The sequence below is a fragment of the Phyllobates terribilis genome, unplaced genomic scaffold (genome assembly GCF_046119375.1).
Source record: "Phyllobates terribilis strain yellow unplaced genomic scaffold, ASM4611937v1 Scaffold_5__5_contigs__length_657084704, whole genome shotgun sequence".
Lineage (NCBI taxonomy): Eukaryota > Metazoa > Chordata > Amphibia > Anura > Dendrobatidae > Phyllobates > Phyllobates terribilis.
In genome coordinates this window covers 464,286,520-464,296,393 of record NW_027362765.1, presented here as the reverse complement: position 1 = coordinate 464,296,393, position 9,874 = coordinate 464,286,520, and positions in this window count along the sequence as shown.

Sequence of the window (9,874 nt, the reverse complement as noted above, 5' to 3'; positions counted from 1 at the left end):
TCAACCACTGAGGACTCTCAAATCGAAATATTTTTCTATCTACTGGCTAACACTGTACAAAGATATATATTTTCCCTACGCATTTTGGTCACCTTGTGTATTTACTATTCTTTAAAAATAAAGAATTATTAAAAAAAAGAAAAGGGGGATGGCTTAGCTATTTAAGTAACCAGTAAGCCAGCCTCTTTCACATACATGAATAGTCACATGCTGAAACAGGAAGATATCACCTGTATATTGGTAATTTTTATATATATATATATTTATTTTTAAGTGAACGATCCCTTTAAGTGAACACTGGTCTTATCTCTCCAAATACTGTCTGTGCTCTTTATAAACTATGGGTTCCTTGGCCTGATTAGCCTAGAAACATCGAGTGACCGCGTGCACAGCTCATATTTGTGTATATTGCAGTATGATAAAAATCATAATTCTGCTAGTCATAAAGATAGGAACTCTCTATTCATACACTCAGTATAAATTAACACTTGCGTTCACCCATGTGCTTGTCTTTAGTCCCAGTAAACAACACCATCTGCTCTATTTTTTATTATTTTAGTGAGAAAATTGAGTAATCCGTCAGATCAAGTAGAACAAAAAATATCTAAATGAAGGAAACAAATGTGGTATAAAATGAATATCTATACTACTGTTTGTATGTTCACTAATCTGATGTAGATTTGTTTCCTTTATATAGCAAATATAAATACAGTTGAAACCAGAAGTTTACTTACACTATATAAAAAGACACGTGCACTTTTTTCTTAATATATGACATGAAATCAGAATAAACCTTTCCCGCTTTAGGTCAATTAGTATTGCCATAATTTTTAATATTTGACAAATGCCAGAATTATGAGAGAGAGTGTTTTAAGGCATTTTTATTACTTACTGCAAAGTCAAAAGTTTACATACACTAAGATTACTATACCTTTAAACAATTCTGGACTGCCCATAGGATGGTGTCATGTGTTTGGAAGCTTTGGTTTTTTGGCAACATCTGAGTTAATTAGAGACACAAGTGTGGCTGTATTTTAATGCACACCTGAAACACACTGCTTCTTTGTGTAGCATCATGGGAAAGTCTAAAGAAATCAGCCACGATATCAGGAAGAGAATTGTGGACTTGCACAAGTCTGGCTCATCCTTGGGTACAATTTCAAGATACCTGAAGGTGCCTCGTTCCTCTGTACAAACAATTTTACGCAAGTACGAACAAGATGAGAATGTCCAGCCATCATACTACTCAGGAAGGAGACGGGTTCTGTGTCCCAGAGATGAAAGGGCTTTGGTCCGACATGTGCATATCAACCCAAGAACAAAAGCAAAAGACCTTGTGAAGATGATGGCGGAAGCTGGTAAGATTGTGTCAATATCCACAGTGAAATGAGTACTGTATCAACATGGGCTGAAAGGCCACTCTGCCAGGAAGAAGCCATTACTCCAAAAGAAACATAAAAAAGCCAGATTAATGTTTGCAAATGCACACAGGAACAAAGACCTTAATTTTGGGAGACATGTCCGGTAGTCTGATGATACTAAAATTTTACTTTTTGGGCATAATGACCATCGTTACATTTGGAGGAAAAAGGGAGAAGCTTGGAAGCCTAAAAACACCAACCCAACTGTGAAACACGGGGGTGGCAGCATCATGTTGTGGAGTTGTTTTGCTGCAGAAGGGACTGGTTCACTTTACAAAATAGATGGCATCATGAGAAAAGAAGATTATGTGGCAATACTGCAGCAACATCTCAAGACATGAGCCAGAAAGTTAAAGCTTGGGCGGAAATGGGTCTTAATAATTAATAATAGTCCGCACCTAAGAATGTCAAATACCAGGAAGTTTAAAAAAGAAAGCAGCTTTATTTAAAGTAGGACATACCAAACAGAGACAAAAAACTCCATTAAAATGTAGCGTAAAAAACGCACACAAAAGCACAACGAAAAAGCGCAAGTAAATTCGGCAGCTTCAAAAACTCAACAAACATTGATTGTGGGAAAGTAGCCTGAGGCTATATCCACATGCTGTGGACACGTGATTTTTTTGCAGCAATTGTGTCAAAAATGCATTATTGAGCTGTATTTTACAAAAATCGAGGCAAAAATGTTGTAGTTCTGCTGTGATTGTGGCAAAATCAAACAAACATAGACAAAACTCAGTCTAAAGATGTCAACAGACCCATCTACTTTGTTGAACCTGTGTGTTGCGGTAGTTTTTTCTAAATTAGATTACGGTACTTTCAATGCCTGGTATAAAAACATCTCTACCCAGTAGATAAGTGGAAAAAGCAAGCTGTGTTCAGACATCGAGGTAGTGAGGGTGATTTCTCCTCTGAGTCCTACAGAATTGAAAATTTTCAAGACAGATACATTTGAGACCCCTTTTTAACGATAAAGCTATCCCAGAGATACTGCACTTAGCTGTTTGCTACTGTAAAAAGCAGCTAACTGTCCAAAATACCGAAGACTTTTGTTTCGAATGACCTATATTGGTTCGAGAGCAGGACAAATATGTGCTATCCATCTCAATAGTCATGAGCGCAAAGAGCAGCTCATTCACTATTTCTGACAGCCCCTCTAGAAGCCCCAATATATCCAATGCTTGCAATAGTGAAGTTTCCAGAGGTTAAGACCCATGTAAATCATTTATATGACTGGTTTTCCAATGGTTAGATTGTGGTGTATGTAATGCTGCATTATTAAGAGTAAATCCTTTGGATTTACCACAATTTAATATTAACAATATACAGTAGAGTAGTTATAATCAATGTTGGATTATGTGTATACAATAAAACGACTTCATAGGTTATCCGGAATTTTAAGAAAATGAGAAAAAAAGGATTCCTGTTGTCCTTCTACAGTTTGACTACTAGTGGCTGCTATTTTTCACCTTAATAATTGTGCTGCAATCTCACGCCTTACCACTCTAGGCTGCTGCTGTGTTCTGCAATTGCCCTTTACTAAGATGGCAGATTCTGAACCTGTGGAATCCATCTTGTTTCCTATTTGGGCCTACTTAAAGCTGCATTGATCTCTCACTCATTGCTTGAGTATTGTGTCTAGCTGTTTAGTCTAGTTCCAGTCTCCCAACTCCAGGACTGTCTTACCCAGACTGTTCTCACCTATCTATGGATTGTTTCCTACAACTCCTTGGCTAACTCTAAGAACTTCTACTACCGCTTGCTGTTCCTGCTTATGCTCCTTCGGCCAATGGATTCCAGCAGTGCTATACCAGTATCGTAACAATTCCCCAATTCCTCATTGGTCCAGCGCCGCTGTTTCAGTGTTCATCGCCAATCCTGCGGCAATGATGTCACGTCCATCAGCGACATGATTACTGCTAAAACTGGCCCCAATGGTAACGCTTCTATTACTGTACGTGAGGTCGGCGATCAACTGTGTGAATGATGGGCGTGATGGATTGGTAATGAGAATAGGTAATCAGGGCTCAATGATCCAGCTTCCCCAGTCCCTACGCGACTGATGTAAACAGCTTAGCTCAGTATTCGGCTGACTCATAGATTTTGAATGAAGCAGTAGCATGCATGGTAATACACACATACCAGATGTGCTATGGACTTTCTGCAGCAAATCTGCACCAAAAAAACACTCCAAAATCTGCTTGTGGCACATGTATATTCTGCTGAAGATGTTTTGAGGATTTCACCTTATACATTACAAAAAGTTAAATCCGGGACAAATCCAAGGACAATTTTTGTAGCTTTGTATGATAGAAAGAATTGACAAGAATGAATCAGAGTTCAAAATCTGAACCGCAGATCAATGTGAAAAATGCCTTTAACACGTAAATGAGACTTATGTCTTATTTTTTTCTTTTAATGCAATATCTATCTATCACATATCTATCTATCACACAAGGGCGGTCATGTCATTGGTGCAACCTGTGCAGCCGCACAGGGGCCCAAGAGGTAAGGGGTCCACTACCACCTCCAAAACAGACAGAATTGTGCATTATGATGAGCTATTGGACTGCAAATGGCCCATATAGTTTTCTTGTACAGGAACCCTTTTCTGTCTGTGTTCTGCAGTGCTATCACATACAGTATCTATCACATATCTATCTATTATCTATCTATCTACAGTGGTGGAAAAAGTATTTAGTAAGCCACCAATTGTGCAAGTTCTCCCACTTAAAAAGATGAGAGAGGCCTGTAATTGACATCATAGGTAGACCTCAACTATGAGAGACAAAACGAGAAAACAAATCCTAAAAATCACATTGTCTGACTTGTAAAGAATTTTTTTTCAAATTTTGGTGGAAAATAAGTATTTGGTCAATTACAAAAGTTCATCTCAATACTTTGTTATATATCATTTGTTGGCAATGACAGAGGTCAAATGTTTTCTGTAAGTCTTCACAAGGTTGGCACACACTGTTGCTGGTATGTTGGCCCATTCATCCATGCAGATCTCCTCTAGAGCAGTGATGTTTTGGGACTGTCGCTGGGCAACACGGACTTTCAACTCCCTCCAAAGGTTTTCTGTAGGGTTTAGATCTGAAAACTGGCTAAGCTACTCCAAAGCATGATGTTGCCACCCCCATGCTTCACAGTAGGTATGGTGTTCTTTGGATGCAACTCAACATTCTTTCTCCTCCAAACATGCCGAGTTGTGTTTCTACCAAACAGTTCTACTTTGGTTTCATCTGGCCATATGACATTCTCCCAATACTCTTCTGGATCATCAAAATGCTCTCTAGCAAACTTCAGACGTGCCCGGACATGTAATGGCTTAAGCAGGGGGACACGTCTGGCACTGCAGGATCTGAGTCCCTGGTGATGTAGTGTGTTACTGATGGTAGCCTGTGTAACGTTGGTCCAAGCCTGGTGCAGGGCTACAATTTTGTTTCTGGTGTCCTTCGACAGCTCTTTAGTCTTCACCATAGTGGTGTTTGGAGTGTGACTGTTTGAGGTTGCGGACAGGTGTCTTTTATACTGATAACAAGTTCAAACAGGTGCCAGTACTACAGGTAATGAGTGGAGGACAGAGGAGCCTCTTAAAGAAGAAGTTACAGGTCTGTGAGAGCCAGAAATCTTGCTTGTTTGTAACTGACCAAATACTTATTTTCCACCAAAATTTGAAAAAAATTTCTTTCCAAATCAGACAATGTGATTTTCAGGATTTGTTTTCTCATTTTGTCTCTCATAGTTGAGGTCTACCTATGATGTCAATTACAGGCCTCTCTCATCTTTTAAAGTGGGAGAACTTGCACAATTGGTGGCTGACTAAATACTTTTTTCCCCATTCTATCTATCTATCTATCTATCTATCTATCTATCTATCTATCTATCTATCTATCTATCTATCTATCTATCTATCTATCTATCTATCTATCCATCCAACTATTTTTCTTCTATGTGTTCTCTGATATCTGTATTTTCCTATACAGTAAATTGATTTACTGAACTCACTCTAAGTACAACACTTTCTATTCTTTTCCTTTGAAGAAAAGCACAGCGGGGTCAGCTTATTTATACATAACATTCAATGCAAGTTAACAGTGATTAATGGCCATAACAACAAAACTCGCAATGAAAGAAGTCAGCTAACAGAACATAAATGCCGAAATACAAAGATTGTACACTCAGCCCTATACAGCGCCTTATTATTCTAAAAGGGAATTAGCCGTCATTTGTTAGCCGTGCTGGTTGTGGTATAGTACAAATAACACAGTAAACATATGGAGCCACAGACACTCATTATAATTGCTCAGCTCCAGAAAAGCAGCATTAAAGTAGATTAAATTTCTTTTTTTTCAGATGTTATATTGTTCAATGGCTTTTGAATTGAGCTCTATAAAAAGTGTTAAATGAATGCATATCCCATATTAATAATACCCCTAACACAATTAAAGACCACAAGTGGAGTTATGGGAGAAGTGGATTTTCTGATCGGTAGTGTACGTCTGTAAAGTGCCATTGTTTTGCATAGAAATCTTAACCATTGTAAAATAAAGCTGACAAACTATTGCCAATGAGATTTAGAGTTAATGCATTAATTAAAATCTTTGTTAACTTATGGGTTTATTAGTTCCCATCTCTTTTATAGCACTAAAATATTTCATGGCGCTGTACAGAGATTGACACCTTTTATATCAGCCTCTGACATCAATAAAGCTCACTGTCTAATGTTCCTATCTCAAAATGCATGTGTACACCAGGGTCAATTTCAGAAGGAAGTTTTCTTTTCGATATATTATTGAAATGTGGGTAGAAACACTATGCAGACACAGAGGAAACATATAAACTTCATGCGGTTATTGCACATAAAAAGATTCAAATCCTGGAGCCCAGAGCCTGAAAGCCGTGCCGTGCTAATCAATTGAGTGGAAGGGTAAGGCCACGTTCACACATTCAGTATTTGGTCAGTATTTTACATCCGTATTTGTAAGCCAAAACCAGGAGTGGAACAATCAGAGAAAAGTATAATAGAAACACGTCACCACTTCTGCATGTTTCACCCACTTCTGGTTTTGGCTTACAAACTCTGATGTAAAAGACTGACCCAATACTGATAGTGTGAATATGGCCTAATTCTCACTGTTTTTCAATATGTACTGGCATTTAACCCCTTAATGACATGTGCTGTATATGTACGGCACATGTCGTGTCTCTCCCTCGGGCGCATGTTTGGGCGATGAGCCCGCACCTTTCCAGGGACATGACAGCTGATCTGTGCAGCTGTCATGTGCCCCTAAGAGTCGCAGGTGGGATCGCGATCCACCCGCACCTGTTAACATGTTAAATGTCAATCTCTGACAGCGGAATTTAACATGGACGCGGTGGAAGGACATCACTAGTCCCACCCATCGGTGCACGTGTCACAAGACCGCAGGTCGCCAATGGGTTGGCATGTCAACATGGCGTCTGCAGGAGACCCCTGCGGTTGTCATTGCCGGGATGCTATGTGAGCAAGTGAACATTTCTGCTACACACAGCTTCTTGTCTCCCATGGAGACTTATTGAAGCATGTAAAAAGTAGAAAAAAAATGTTTTTAAAAATGTTACAAAAATTGAAAAAATATAAGAGTTTAGATCACCCCCCTTTTGCCCCATTCAAAATAAAACAATAAAAAAAATTTCAAATATACACATATTTGGTATTGCCGCATTCAGAATCGCCCAATCTATCAATACAAAAAAAAGAATTAATCTGATCGGTAAACGGTGTAACAAGAAAAAAAATCAAAATGCCAGAATTGCGTTTTTTTGGTCTCCGCAACATTGCAATAAAATGCAATAATGGGCGATCAAAACATCGGATTTATCCCAAAATGGTATCAATAAAAAAGTCAGCTCAACGCAAAAAAAATAAGCCCTCACCCAGCCACAGATCCCAAAAAATGGAGACGCTACGGGTCTCGGAAAATGGCAACTTTTTTTTTTTTTTTTAACAAACTTAATTTTTTTTTCACCACTTAAATAAAAAAGAACCTGTACATGTTGGGTATCTACGAACTCATGAAGACCCGGAGAATCATAATGGCAGTTCAGTTTTAGCATTTAGTGAACATGGTAAAAAAAAAAAAATCAATTGTGGAATTGCACCTTTTTTGCAATTTCCCCACACTTGGATTTTTTTCTCGCTTTCCAGTACACAATATGGTAAAACCAATGGTGTTTTTCAAAAGTACAACTTGTCCTATAAAAAATAAGCCCTCACATAGCCATATTGACAGGAAAATAAAAAAGTTATGGCTCTGGGAAGAAGGGGAGCGAAAAACGAAAGTGCAAAAACGGAAAATGGCCCAGTGGTGAAGGGTTTAACCGGTTCCCGACCGCCCACTGTAGATAAACGTCGGCGCTTGCTGGGCTCTGTGCAGCGCCGACGTTTAAAAACGGTGGGTGGTCTCGCAGCGCTCAGGACCCCCAGGGTCCTGCAAGCGCTGCGATTCCGGTGCAGAGCGTTAGCTCTGACAGGGGACATCATCGGGACCTGATTGGATCAGGTCCCAGTGATGTTAACCCTTTGCTATGTTCTATATGCCGCGATCTATAGTGATCGCGGCATATAGAAGATAGACAGAGGAGAGGGGGTCGTCTTACTTACCTCTCCGACGACCCCTGATACATTCCAGGACCTGGGGTTGCTATGGCAGCTGGAGGTCACATGACCGCCTCCAGATCTGCCATATATGGAGTCAGGTGAAGTCAGGCAGCTGAAGTCAGGCAGGAGACTCTGACTGTGAAACAGTCAGCGAAGATCTCATGTAATGTAATACATGTCTATTACATTGCATGAGATCAGTGATCAGAAAAATAAAAATTAATGTCCCATACAGGGACTAAGTAAAAATGTAAAAAAAAGTAAAAAAAAATGTTTTTAAATTGTTAAAAAAAAATCACAAAATAAATAAAAATAAATAAATAAAATATTAAACCAATAAATCCGTATATTTTTACAAAACCAAAAAAAGTACACATATTTGGTATCGCCGTGTCCGAAACAACCCGAGCTATGAAACTGTCACACTAATTAACTCCTTCTGTGCACACCGTAATAAAAATAAATAAAAAACGGAGCAAAAAAATATGCTGTTTCATCACATCGCCAAACAAAAAGTGGAAAAAAATGCGATCAAAAAGCAAAATAGAAATAAAAATGGTACCGCTGAAAACGTCATCTTGTTCCGCAAAAAAAAAAGCCACCATACAGCTCCATCAGCCGAAAAATAAAAAAGTTATAGCGCTCAGAATAAAGCAATGCAAAAAAAATATTTTTTTCTCTAAAATTGTTTTATTGTGTAAAAGCGCCAAAACATAAAAAAAAATACAGCAAGTGTAGTATCGCTGTAAACGTACTGACCCGAAGAATAACGCTGCCTGATCACTTTTACCACGCGCAGAACGGCATAAAAAAAAACCTCAAAAAACAATTCCTGAATTGTTGGTTTTTGTTAATTTTACCTCCCAAAAAACGGAATAGAAAGCGATCAAAAAATGTCACGTACCCAAAAATGGTACCAATAAAAATGTCAACTCGTCCCGCAAAAAACAAGCCACCACATGACTCTGTCGGCCGAAATGTGGAAAAATTATAGCTCTCAAAATATGGTGATGCAAAAACTAGATTTTGCAAAAAAAAGCGTCTTTTAGTGTGTGACAGCTGTCAGTCATAAAAACCCGATATAAATCTGGTATCTCTGTAATCGCACCGACCCAAAGAATAAAGTAATCTAATCAGTTATATCACGCGAGGAACGGCGTAAAAAATAAATAAAACCAATTCTTCACCTGCTACTGATTTGTTTATTATGTCTCCCAAAGATCGCAGTAAGGCTCTGCTCACATTTATCCTGCGCTCTGCGCTAAGCGCTTACACCAGAGTTTCCGTGTAAATCTCTGAAATACGTGATTCAGACGGAACCCATGACGGAAGATTCCCTGTAATGAGGCAGATATAGGCCACTGTGAATGCACATAAAAGTGCGGTTGGCCACAGTTTTGTGCACTTCTGAAAAAAAGGACACCGCTAAACAGAGGCCAGACGGAGTCCAGAGTAACTCTGCTGCCTCATTACAGTGAATGGATCCCGCAGGGGTTTCATCTGAATTACATCACTTGGAAATTTAGATGGAAACCTTGATGTAAGTGCTCAGCCTAGAGCGCCGGATAAATGTTACGTAAAATGTTCCCAATAAGAGCTTCAACTCAGTCCTCAAAAAAAGCTAGTCCCCACTCAGGTCCGTCATCTGTTAAAAATATAAGGGACTTCCAAGTTACTGGTAGCAGAAAGGCTCTGGAAAAGCGAAATGGCCCTTGCCCCCCAAAAGAAATTCAGAAAAATTTGTGCTCCCAAATCCAAATGCCTATTCTACAATAATTTGTTCTCCAATTGTCAAATAGCGCTCCGT